At 42.6% G+C, this 11,494-nt stretch overlaps 1 protein-coding gene and 1 long non-coding RNA gene across 6 annotated transcripts in view; one reads left to right on the forward strand and one right to left on the reverse strand.

The window, feature by feature from the left end:
- The window catches only part of Spop (speckle type BTB/POZ protein), an 84,353-nt gene extending 79,279 nt beyond the window's left edge, over nucleotides 1–5,074 (reverse strand). For 3 of the 5 annotated variants that reach the window (XM_029566076.1, XM_029566074.1, XM_029566075.1), the window contains exon 1: nucleotides 4,835–5,074. The gene's annotated coding sequence lies outside the window, so the exon portion shown is untranslated. Of the gene's footprint in view, nucleotides 1–2,178; nucleotides 2,276–4,834 lie in introns of all 5 variants that reach the window. The other 2 variants (XM_008838316.3, XM_008838317.3) reach the window with 2 other exon arrangements.
- A 1,372-nt stretch (nucleotides 5,075–6,446) lies between these two features.
- On the forward strand, nucleotides 6,447–9,808 carry LOC115071300. The gene is made up of 3 exons (XR_003850397.1): nucleotides 6,447–6,498; nucleotides 7,987–8,066; nucleotides 9,160–9,808. It is a non-coding gene; the product is annotated as an uncharacterized LOC115071300 (long non-coding RNA).
- Nucleotides 9,809–11,494: the final 1,686 nt, after the last annotated feature.

Below are 11,494 nucleotides of genomic sequence, written 5' to 3' on the forward strand. Positions count from 1 at the left end.
TGATGGTACTAACAGAAAGAAAAAGAACTATTCATTTGCCACTATTAAAGACTATTAAAAACTAGGAATATAACCCAAGGTAGAGTACTTGCCTCACATGTTACAGGACTTTAATCCCCAGGACTGTCTAACTACCTGTTAATTAAACCACCTCCTATTCAGAAGTATTAAAAGAAGGATTCATCTCAACTTTTTATTTTTATTTGGGGAGGGGGGTGTACAGGGTTTCCCTGTAGCCCCAGATGGCCTGGAACTCGATATGTAGACAAGGTGGGCTTCCAACTCACAAAGATCTGCCTGTCTCTGCTTCCCGAGTGCTGTGAGTTAAAGACATGTGCCACCATGCCTGGTTATTTTTTTTATTATTTATTTCTCTTTTATATGTTTTTGCCTGCCAGAAGAGGCATTGGATCTCCTGAAACTGGAGTTACTGGTAGTTGTTAGCCACCATGTGGGTGCTGGGAACCAACCAAACCTGTGTCCTCTACAACAGCAGCCAGTGCTCTTAACTGCTGAGCTATCTCTCCAAGTTCAATCTCAACTTTTTAACAGAAATTATAATTTATTTCTAACGAAAAACTTAAAAAAAAAAAATAAAAACTAGTCAAAAGAAACAGCATGGCAGAATTTGAATCATCATTTTCAACAACCATATAACTAAGTTAAGGATCATCATCATTAAGTAGAAAGTTTCTGAAGAAATGTAATAGCTTCAAAGTGGTGCCACTCTACAGATTACCTGATAATTACAAAAGGAAAAAATTTCAGTGATCTAGCATTTATCACCTAAAATGTATGATCAAACCCCACATCATTAACAGAGGGCTATGGCATGGCACTATTCTCCTAAAAATGTTTAACCAGCATCTACCTTTAAAGCAGAAATGGGAACAACTGATGTGATGGGCATAAGGTCATAACTGTACATCCTTTCAGTTTTTCTGTATGCTTAAAATTTTTCATTTAAACAACTGGAGAAAAACAGGAAGTCTGACACAACTTCCTCCAAAGTCTTCTCAACTGGTCACTACTTTGCACATCTTCTCAACATGGAACACCAGCATATCACCATTTACATTCTATTTTCTAACCCTTCTCTTATTTCATATATTCAGTAGATTTGGTTTTCTAGAAAGACTGCAAGCTCTCTTAGGTATAGACATCTTTTCCTTCTTTCCTATTCTGCAAACAAGACTCTTAAAAGTACTAATATCGAAATTCTGGCAGAGGTAGTAGACACTTGGAAAAGTACCTTAACTGAGTTATCTTTTCAACTCAACAAAACAGCAGTTCACTTCCATAGGCAATCTCAATTTACAGCTACCCAAAGAATATCAGAAAACAACACTTGTAAATAAGCTTTTAGAGTTTCACACAGAGAAACCAGAATCTCAGAGTGAAAAGAAAGAAACTGGAATACATGTCTTACATGCCTTCCTAGCACTGCCAGGTTGCTGTGTTATCCAGGCATATGACTATATTCTCTAGCACCCTTCTTTGGTCAATACCCCTTGAGGTGCATAGCAGTGACAGAATTTGCCCACAACCCCTCAATGTAATGAAACTTGAGAAGCTATATAATGAACTTAAAATCTCAGAGAAAAGACTACAGAAAAGATTAAAAAATACACCAATGTTGGTAAGGAAATGCAGACTTGAACTGGTGGCAAGAATAAAAATTCACAAAAATTCCACAACATCTCCGACATTAAAAATACATATTCCTGGGGCTGGAGAGATGGCTCAGCGGTTGGGAACACTGGTTGTTCTTGCAGAAGACCCGGGTTCGGATCCCGAAACCCACATGGCAGCTAACAACTGTCCATAACTCCAGTCCCAGGGGATCCGACAGCCTCTTCTGACTTCTGCGGGCATTGCATGACATAGGTGCACTGACCTACATGCAGGCAATACATACATACACATAAAATAAAAATAAATTTTAAAAAAATTTTTAAATACATATTCCATTGATCAAGTACATTCACTAAGAATTTAATCCAACAGATACCCAAGTACACATAAAGAATGAACTGTGGTACCAGAAACCTGAATGTTCAGGAAGAAATGACTGAATGATGGTGTATCATACACAATTCAATCCTTGCCACTGTTCAATATGGAATGATCACCAAGATAAATTAAGTGAAAGAGTTAAAAATGGGTACAGTGTCTTACCATTTGTGTAAATCACACCCCAAAGAATATGTAGATTAATGTGCTGGTAAACGTAGAGACTTTCAGGAAGAACAGGATGTTGCCTTGGGGAGGGTTACTGGATGGAGGGAAGGAGAAGGACAGATTTTTTTCATTCTCACTGTGTACCTTTTGAATTGTGTTTCATATTTGCATTACCTTCTATTTGTTAAACAAGTTTCTGCACCAATATGAATTAATTAACATTTATCTTAATCCTAAAAGCATTTCATGCTTTTGTGCCATCCAAAATTTAAATGAGTCTTCAGTGAATTCAGAGATGAAATGTTTTCAGATAAGAACAAAGCATCCTAGCTAGATAAAGAAAGCCTACAGAGAAGACATTCCTTACCTCAGTAGTGTCACTTCCAAATTTTACCAGGGCCTTATCCAAGAGTGAGACAGGCAACATTATTTCCAACTACCAAAGTAGCCACTATAATAACTGTTTTAAAAGTAGTTACCAAAGCACCAAAAGGACACCAATTGCCCTGATCCAAAGTGTAGGATTATAACAATAACTTATACTACTCAGGAAAAATTATTAGTCTCCAGCTTTTTCCCAACACAGGATGATATATGCACCCCAAATTCCTGTGCTGCCTCTGTCATCTCTTGGCTCCAAGAGCAACATCGCAACAAGTAACAGTACACTAGAAAGCGGAACCACATAAAGTCCAGGGTTAAACAAGGAAGTGAAAAGTACACACGCGCGCACACACGCGTGCGCGCGCGCACACACACACACACACACACACACACACATATATATATATAGAGAGAGAGAGAGAGAGAGAGAGAGAGAGGCCCAAGGACCCTAGGTCCTAGAGTTAAAAAAGGCAGCCAAAGTAAGTCTTCCAAGAATATCAAGGAAAGACACAAAGGAAAAAGAATTTTAAATAAAGTTCTAAAAATATAAAGGCTTTAAATTTAAACTTTAAAATATAAACTGGGTGTGGTGGCACACACCTTTAATCCCAGTACCCAAAGGCAGAGAGAGGTGGATCTCTATGAGATCTAAGCCAGCCTGGTCTACATAGCAAGTTCCAGGCCAGCTGGGGCTACAGGGAGACCCTGTCTCAAAAGGACAAAAAAAAAAAACAACAAAAAGGTTGTCCAGCTCAGACACAAGGTTGGCCAGGTAATGAAAAAAACAGAAAATACCCCCCCTTCTCCATTCCCTCTACCTCACAGCAATTTAGCTGTTCATTTCAACCCAATTCAAACCTTTTGCCAGTTAAGAGTTTATTGCTAGTAAGAATTTATCTTTTGAGGGGCTGGGATGTAGCTCAACGTACAACACTATGCCTAGCATATGGAAGGCCCTGAGTTCGGGTCTCAGGACCACATATAGACGCTAAATAGATAACAATAAAATGAAAAAAAAGTTTATCTTTCCTTTCTAATGATAAGAGGTAAGATACAGCAGTTTCTACGAGTGACAACACAGTATCAAATTAAAGGACCTAGTCTAGTCTGTCAACTGAAACCAGATGTCCTGTCCACTGGAATGTTTCTGTAAAGTTTGTCATTTTAAATTTGTTTCCGGAACTTGCAAATATCAAGGAATTATCATTCTTGTTATTTGAAATTAATACCTCTACTGGACAAGTTATTCAATTGTTTTAGATTGCCTTTGTTTTACCTGTGGTCAAGAACCATCATCCACAGCTAAACTGAAAACACTACAGAACCCTCCCCCCACACATAGGTCACACAAAATAGGAGGGTTGGTAGATGAGGCTCCTGATGTCTTGATGTCCATTTTAACCCCAAACCTTAAACTGTATGTGCCCCGTATTCCTTCCTTATCTAGTTCTGAGAAGGTAACTTAAGAATTTTACTAAACAGGAATTCCCACCTTAGTTTCTTTTTTTATAACCCTTGGTCCTCCTTAGCAAGACTATCAAAATCCCCTGCCAGAATGAATGAGATGGGGCAGCTATTCCTAAATTTAGGGGAAGTTTGTACCAAAGGTGCAGCACGATGGGAGCAGTGGAAAGGGAAGTAATCCTAGAACTAAAAGTTGCAGTCAGTTTCAAAAGGGTCAGTGTGGAACACGTTGGCTCAGAGAGGCGTTGGTAGCCTGGGAGTCTCTAGGGCAACACCAGATGCGAACACTGCTTTGTCCTCACGTCCCTCGCATAATTTAAATTCTCCCTCTCAGATCTGAGAGACTAGCTCACTATTGGGTGGCAAGTCTAGCACTGCCAGGGAAGAAGGCGGGCGCGTGGTCAAGAGGCTCTTTATTCCGCAGGTCCCTGCAACAGCGGAATGCGCATGCGCGCTGAAGCAGCGACCAGGCACCCGGAGCCCCTTTACTTTCGCGCATGCGCAGTCGTCCATCTCGCCGCAGGCGACAGCTCACTATTTGGCAAGGGGGATGGGGCTGGGAAATGATGGTGGGGAAGGCTGGAGGCAGGGGGCCTGTTTGTCTCCAGAATGCTAGGGTTAGGGAGAAGGGACGCCTGACTAAGCTTGTGCTTCCTTGGGCCACGAAACCCGGGTGTAGAAAATGAAGCAGAGGGTAAAACACGAGGGGAAGCGGGGGGGGGGGGGGGTTTGTCAGTCACCTCTCAAGGGAGACCCCCAACCCAGACAGGACAACCCATTCCTCGACTCCCCCCCCTCAACTCACCTGAGAGCGGCGGCGACAGCTGCTGGTCCCCGGCCCCCCGCGCTCGCCTCATACTGTCCGGAACATCCGGGACCTGAGGGACCGCCGATACACAAATACACACTCCCGGAGCGCGCACACTCACAAACACACATATACACACACACATACACACACATACATACACGCCGACACACACACCGGCCCGGGCATTCTGTCGTCAGCACGTCGACGCAGCGAGCGTGTACCCGCCCGACCCCACCCCGCGTGCCCTCCCCCGGCTTCCCACCTCTCCCCTCCCCGCCCGGTCTCCCCGCCCCGGACTCTCCAGCTCCGCCTACCTCCCCTAGTGCACAAGCATCGCGAGGCGGCGCTGCCCCGGGGATTTGAGCGGAAGGAGGAGCCCGAGTAAAAAGAGGCGGGAACTCGGCGGGGGGGCGGGGGGCAGGAGAGGGCAAAGCGTGGATGTCGAAGTGCGAGGCCAGAATGGAGGCAAGTGAGATGGAGGGGCCGGGTGGATAGGGACGCAACAGGCGTGTCACAAGTGAAGCTTAGCTGTGTAAGCCGTTTATGGATTTCCGACGACTTTCCGTTCTTTTTCTTTTTTTGAAAAACAGCTCTGTTAGAAAAATGTTTTCTGGACTTTGTAATGATTTGTAGAGACTTTAAAGTACCTTTTTGGGAAAGGGTTGTTTGTTTTGTTGAGGCAGGGTCTCACTGGGTACCCCTTTCTGGCCTGGATTCTCCAAGTAGACCAGGTTGACCTCGAATTCAGATTCTCCTGCCTCTGCTTCCCGAGTGCTGTGATTAAAACCCTGGGCCATCACTCGGGGCACGCCCAGCTTCCAAATGCTAAACTTGAAAGGTACTTTACTTAGGCCCACCACACCTTTAATCCCAACACTTGGAAGGCTAAGGCAGAAGAAAGACCTCTGAGTTCAAGGCCAGTCTGGTCTACGGAGTTTCAGGTCAGCCAAAATTACACACCAAGACCTTGTCTCAAAAAAAAAACAAAAAATGCAGCCGGGCATGGTGGTGCACACCTGTAGTTCCAGCACTAGGGAGGCAGAGGCAGGCAGATCTCTGTGAGTTCAAGTCCAGCCTGGTCTTCATAGTGAGTTCCAGGACAGCTGGGGTTACAGGGAGACCCTGTCTCAAAAAAAAAAAAAAAAAAAAAAAAAAAAATGCATTTTTAAACAAAAAAAAGTACTGTTCTTTCTGGGTATAGCTGGGTGTATAGGTGACCCAACGGAAAGGAAGCTGACTCTGTGACAACTGTTGGCTTGGACACATGAGTCCCGAGGGCTGTAACTGATTCCGGAGTTGTCACAGAGGGACCTGGCCCTGGGAGAAAACAGTCATCCTTGTGGTGGGCTATTTGTTATATGTTTCTTGTCCTTAGCTTAAACTTAAAACAACAACAACAACAAAAAAATACTCTTAATGAATCCAGCCCCAAAGCTAGCAGGCATTGTCTCTTTTGTATATTGAGATAGAAACACAAATGTACACAGCATTGGATACAAGAGAACAACCCAGTGAACCTCTGGGTCATTAGGTGACAAGTCTGCACCCTGTCTTAGGAACAGCTTCTGGAAGCCCTGCTGGTTCCCAGGCCTGTGGGACAGTCTCCTGGAGATAGTGCTCCTGTCTTTTGCCGCATGCTTCTTGGCACCAGGAGGCAGGTGAGCCTGTTCAGCAGGGAAGGCTGGCAGACCATGAGCCAAGCCACAGGGGGTTGGGAAAAAACAAGAAAAACAAAACCCTGACAGTGCCAAGCTGCTGTCTACTTTCAACTACAGAAGCAGATCCTATAATCCCAGCTTAAAATGTCCTAGGATCAGGGCCTGGTGGTGGGTCTTTAATCCCAGCACTTGGGAGAGGGATCTCTATGAGGTCAAGGCCAGCCTGGTCTACATAGTTCCTGGCCAACTGGAGCTACAGGGAGACCCTGTCTCAAAAATACCCCCCCACATGTTCTAGGAATCATTGACAAAACACTTCAAACTCAGACCTTACACAACCCACATTCCAGGCTGTTGTTTGCTTTCTGCTTTTATTTTTGTTTTGTTTTTTTGGTTTTTTGTTTGTTTGTTTTTTTTGAGACAGGTTCTCCTCTAGCCCAGTTTGACTTCAAGCTCAGTATGTAGCAAAGGCTGACTTTGAACTCCTGATCCTTCTGCCTCCACCTGCTGAGTGCTGAGATTGTAGGTATGCCACACTATGCCCAGCTAAAAGGACTTTTTTTTAATTGGAGATCCCAAATTCTCTAATGATGTGGTTTCTGTGTTTTCCTCTACTTTAAAACAAGCAGAGTTCTTGTCACCTATTAGGCAGATGCTTGAAACTTTCTTATTAGAATTCATTTATCATCTTTATCACCAAACACTCATTCCTTTAGCTTAAGCCAGAAAAGTGTTTGTTTAGTTCCTGTGGAAATTCAGAATGCCCCAGTGGTAACCCAGTAACCAGTTACAAGCAGCTAACTCTTGGTGACACTGAGGCTATTTAGTTATTTATTCCCTTGACTTTGGATTTCACTGGAAAGCAGAAAAAGAAAAGGTCCTTGGAGAAAGGAGCACAGACATGGGGAAGAAGGATGCAGAAGGAGGTGCTTAGAGGCATGGACATCTGCTTCAGCTTCCTCAAAATTGAGGCTAATCCTTATAGTTTAGCCAGACTCTGCCCAGGATATGGGAGAGGACTCTGCAGGGTGAGGAATCTGTGCCAGCAGCTTGTCCAGGCTGGGCCTGAATCCCCAGTGATCTGGAAGGCCACAAGAGGTCCTATCGCCATCTGTACCTCAGTGCAATGAGGCTCCCATTTTACTGTGAGGACCATACCGCCCACCTGAGAGATGATCCTACCAGCCTTTGCACAAAGGGCTTTGATTTGGTCTGGAGCTGATTAAACGATTGTAGATGTCCTTGGAAACACTATGTGCAAGAATTTTAAACAGCTTCTCCTTTTTAATATGCACTTCCTCTTCGGTTTTAATTATTTTGTTCCTACATTTTCCCTTTCAATTTACTAAAATCTAGAAATGTAATTAGAGCAGAGGCCGGGCTCAGAGAAAGCTGCCAGGATTTCTACAGCATGATTAAATATACCAGACATCCCTTTAGTGTGGGACTGAAAAATAAGATTCTCATTATTATCTTTCCCTTATCCAGGAAAGAATCGGTACCACGTACAGATACGGATTTATTGAAAATGCAGCACTAATTAAAAACTCACCCAGCCTCTTGACGAGGTTTGTATAAAAAAAAAAGTTCAGTTATTTAATTATTTCCTCCATTTAATGTTTTGTTGTTATAACCACAACAAGCTAGAAACCCTCCTCGCTCCTCTTTCCTCAAAATAAAATTTTTCTCCCCTCATGAGGGACTTAATGAGGCTTTTATCTATGCAACAACAATCAAGCTTACAATGGCACCAATTCAATTCACTGTTCCTTGTGATGGTAGGAAGCATGCAGAACTCATCTTCTTAATCCAAAACACAAACGACAAAATGTTCATTGATTGTCACAAGCCAGGTCTGGGCAAAGGATCTGTCCCCAAAGACCCTGAGATGTCTGGTATTTATTTATTCTGCCAACGAGGATCTTGGGCCCCATTTTACAGTCCAATAAGCAAGAGTATAATTTTTCTTGAAACTATAGGGAGGTAGGGGCATGTAAGACTGACAGAAACTAACCATGAACTATTTTAGTTGGAAGAACTTTAGGGAGATAAGTCTCCTGTCTGTTCTTTAAGTTAATCAGTCCATGGCCAGCTTTGAATTGGTCCCCTGGCCCATTGGCTGTAATGGTAGTTCCTTTGTGGACACTGGAGATAGATATACAGAGGAAGGCCTATAGGGATATATTCCTGTATACTAGAGATGTCTCACCTAAAGAAAAGAAAGAGATGACACATCTGAGGACACTGTAAAATCACAAACAAGAAAGAAAAAAAATACATTAACAATGTTGTTCTGGGGCCATGATGAGGTTAATAGGAAATTGACAGGAGAAACATTTTTACTGATTGATTAAATTTCATAGGGAAGCTGTAGTTTCATGAATGAGCAGCCTTCTTGTCTGTGGATTCAAGTTCAAACCCAGCAGGAAGACTTACTATAATATAAACATGGATAAATCTCCCCAGGACTCGGTTTTTCCACCTTATCATATCATTGTGCGGGTGAGCTGAAATAATATTTGAACACAGCTCAGCCTCTGGCATGAGTAAGGTCACTTATTTATGCATGTGTCATTGAACATCAATTTGGGGGCTAAGTGTTCTTTACTCCCCACTCTCATCTGTGTCCCATGTTCACTCTGCTTCTGTGCCCTTTTTTAGAATTCTCCAGGCAGCATGGAATCAAGGAAACAGCACAGCCGCCTCAGCCAGAACACTGTCTCTTGCCAGCTGTGCCTCTTGAACAAGCTTTTCAACCTTGGAGCCAGTTCCCTTACATTTCAACCAGAGTACCTTGTTGCAAGAACTGTGCCAACTCTGGCTCTAACTATTCCAGAACTGGAATTTGCTGAAAAAAATACTGTGTTGATGACTCTCAGAACTGACAGAAGCCAAAGAGCCTGACTTGGAAATTCAAGTGGAAACCAAGGGCTGTTAAAAGAACAACAACCCCCAGACCATCTGGTGAGAAGGTCTAACCTCTGGACACTGTACCACTAAGAGCCACCATTAGGCACATCACCACTGCCACAAAGGATGTCTAACCTTCCCTCCATCTTTGTGTCTTATACTGCAAATTCCAAGAGGCAGCAGCACCCAGTAGACCAATCTTAGGTCACACCTGAGACACAACCAAGTTTTCATTGCTGTGGTGTACACAGTGTGATTTGCAGCATTCCTGGTCACAGATGCTCTCTATAGCGAGGGAACCATCCCAAACAGGAAGCAGGTCAGACACCGGACCACTGGTCTCCCCATCTCCTTGATGAAATCACATGGATAATAGAGAGCATTGAAAGATTTATTTGTTCAGAAGTGCTTGGCATATAAAAGGTATTTTGTCATTTTACTTCCCTCTTTAATAAAACAAAAGGCTTGGTATGATGTACTTACCTGACTATTTGATTTCAATAAGCTTAAAGATATTGAAGTTCTGAATTTTTAACCTGAGAAAATGGCTGGGAAACGTGATAGCTGAAGGATGGAGCTAAAAGCAAAGACAGAGCAAGGAGCAGGAGAACGGCAGATTGGAACCCTAAATTTTGTCATGGACTGGCAACACAAGTCTTATTTCCATCTCATTCTTTTTCAAAATGGGTCTAGAACCAGATGTAGAGACTTAGGACACATGAGTTCCAGACCATCCTGGGCTACAGAGTGAGAACCTCTCTCACATAAATAAATGAATAAATAAGTAAATAAGTTTTCTAAAGTTTATCTAAAATCATCACTTCAAAATAAATTTTAGAATCTTAATATTTGTTTTAAACAAAGAATCTATTACCAAGAGTGAACTGTGTCCACTCTGTGTACATTGTCATGAATCGTTTTCAGTGTTCTTTCTTTTCTGTTGTGAATAGGATTGATTTACCACCTGTTGGCATTTGCCCAAAACTAACATTTACCTAAATGCGGATGCAGATAATTAGTTTAGCAAAAAACAGGCAACAAAAAAAATTCTACCTCCGCTCAACACAGAAATTACTTTGGATTTTACAGTTTTAGATTACCCTTGCCATGGCTCTACTTTATCAAAGGGAATTGATTTCAAATGAAAGTTTACTTTAGAATTTAATTTTTTTTAAGAAAAATTTAATCTAAAATTCAATTATGGAAACTCTGTGCCAAAGGGAAAAGTCAACTAGCACTTACTGAATGCTTTCCAGTACAGAGCTCTACCAGGTACTACAGAACAAGTTAAAATAAATCAGGAGCTAGAGAGATGGCTGAGTGGTTAAGAGCACTGGCTGTTCTTGCAGAAGACGCAGGTTCGATTCCCAGCACCTACATGGTAGTTACCAACCAACCCTTTGTAACTCCAGTTCCAGGGATCCGATGCCCTCTTCTGTCTTCCATGGGTATTGCAAAACATGGGTGCACTTACATACATGCAGGCATAACATTCATACACATAAAATAAAAATAAATTTTAAAAAAAGAAACAGCTCGACATGGTGGCACACGCCTTTAGTCCCAGCACTCAGGAGGCAGAGACAGGCAGATCTCTGTGAGTTCAAGGCCAGCCTGGTCTACATAGCGAGTACCAGACCAACTGGGGCTACAGAGAGACCCTGTCTCAAAAATAAATAAATAAATAAAATAAAAAATAAAGAAAGGAAACAGAGATTGTTCCCATTCACAGACTTTTCAGTTCAGAATAAAAGTATGTTATAACTGGAAGGGACCTTAGAGATCCTGCAACCCAGTGGCTTTCCAATGATGCCCGTTTCTCAAGTTCTGGGCTTCAGAAGATTAACCCAGGGGCTCCAAAGAAAGGGAGGATCAGTGGGGATGGGGCAGGCCAAGCCAAGCCCATCTGACTTTCCCTGCTCATTCAGGGTAGAAATTAGGCATCATTTCTTATCATCTATTCTCCTGGTACCTTACATCAAATCCTTCAGAAACGTCCATAAATTCCAGTTTCCAGATAGCTCTTGAATCCACGTACTTTCTTCATCTTCCCTGTCTTCATTCAAGTTCTAACATCCTCTTATGC

The sequence above is a fragment of the Nannospalax galili genome, unplaced genomic scaffold (genome assembly GCF_000622305.1).
Source record: "Nannospalax galili isolate Female #2095 unplaced genomic scaffold, S.galili_v1.0 scaffold95, whole genome shotgun sequence".
Classification (NCBI taxonomy): Eukaryota; Metazoa; Chordata; class Mammalia; order Rodentia; family Spalacidae; genus Nannospalax; species Nannospalax galili.